A 1,850-nucleotide genomic window follows, 5' to 3' on the forward strand; every position below is an offset into this window, starting at 1 on the left:
GAGCCATGCCCCAGCCCCAAACCCGATTTTCCTAAGCAAGGTTTATTGTGTGGCTCCTGAAGGACAGATGGAAGAATATTCCAGTCTCCAGAAGGACCCACCCGGGGTTTTAAGGAAATCAATACAATATTCAGTTCTTCTTTCCTATACTTCTGGTGCTGTAAATAGGGTTGGTTTTGCATGGGGTCTAGTCTCAGGGTTCTATTCTAGCTACTGTAGGCTAACTCTGAAGTGTTGGGCAAGCCATCTCAATTCCAAAGTTCCCAGATTGATAAAACTATGTTACAGTAACTCTCTTTGAGGTCACCTGACCTGCTGGATCCCATGCCATGACCTGAGTAGTGACCTAGAAAGGATGTTACAGAAGCTGAAGAATTAGGTAGCACTTCTACAGATAAAGGCTGTGAAGAAAATAGATCCAACGCGATAATTCCATTTCCTGTCATTATTGTCACCTGTGGACTGAAAAGCCACCAACGTTAACTATTCAGATCAGAACTTAATCTATAGCTCCTGCAAAATCATACAGCAGTTTGTGATTGTTTGACAGTCATAGAAAAAAACCTGAATTTTCCCATTTCTAACCTAGCTTTCAAACCTTGTCAGCAGAGCTTTGTAGAGTTCCAGTGTTTTCTAGGTAATCTGGAATTCTTAATTAATATATTAGGGAGCTTGAATAATTCTAGAAAAATAGTAAGATTGCTTTTCCTCCCTGGTGATTTAATCAAGGGCCTCAGACACTTTAGGCAAGCACTCTGCTGCTGGGCTCTTCCCCAAGTTACAGACATTTAAAGTCAGGGAGATATTAATCAAGTACCTAGGTACCTAGACACTGATTTTTTTTTTTTTTACTAACCATAAGTACAAGATGGCTCATAGTTAAATAAGAGTCCCTTTGCATTATCAGTGGTTAAAACAGCTCAGAAATATTTAAGCTACCAACCGGTAAGAGTTGGTAAGAACCAATTCTTGCTTAAGTTTCTAAGTTGTAAAATCCACTGACCTTTTATTTATGCTACTTTCAAGGAATCAAGATGTACTGTTTACCGATGAAGGTTTCAGAATGAGTTCAATGAGCCGGGCTCTGCAACCTATTGTATGCCCTCGTTCCATTTACTATTTGTAGGCCTTCCTCCTCTCACTTGTACTTCATAATCAGGAGAACCTAACCGTGCCTAGACTGTCCCACAAAGGCAAACTGCTGTATGATTTTGCAGGAGCTGTAGATTAAGTTCTGATCTGAATAGTTAACGTTGGTGGCTTTTCAGACCACAGGTGACAATAATGACAAGAAATGGAATTATCGTGTTGGATCTATTTTCTTCACAGCCTTTACCTGTAAAATTGTTACCTAGTTCATAGCCCTTTCAACTTAGCATGTTCTCCTCATAGTTACTACTGACAGTTCTGGGCAGTACTCGCCTCTAATGGCCCAATTTTGCTTTGCACATCCCCACTGCATAGACGCTAACAGCCTTTTCCCTGATAAGTGTGTTTTCTATAAAGGAGACCCCTTTAAACAGTCCATAGCATGAGGTATTTACATATTCTTAGCGCACTGCTAAAGATACTGCTTCAGGTTACAGACCTGTTTTGTAAACTACTCAACCATGTTTTGAGCTCACACAAAAGAGAGCCTACATAGCTAAAGAGAGGGTGCTGTGACCAAGTCCCCTTCCGATCAAGGTTTCATTTCTCCTCCTGCCCGCTGAACCATGTGTGAGCTCTTCTGTGGTCCTGCTTGTTCAATTGAAATCTTTCCACTGATATCTCAAACTGGAGGTATTTTCTAAGATATAAAGAAATATTTGGGGGGGGTTAGTCTAGAAAAGTCAATAAAAAAGAAATTA

The sequence above is a fragment of the Rattus norvegicus genome, chromosome 18 (genome assembly GCF_021556685.1).
Source record: "Rattus norvegicus strain SHRSP/BbbUtx chromosome 18, alternate assembly SHRSP_T2T, whole genome shotgun sequence".
NCBI classification, from domain to species: Eukaryota; Metazoa; Chordata; class Mammalia; order Rodentia; family Muridae; genus Rattus; species Rattus norvegicus.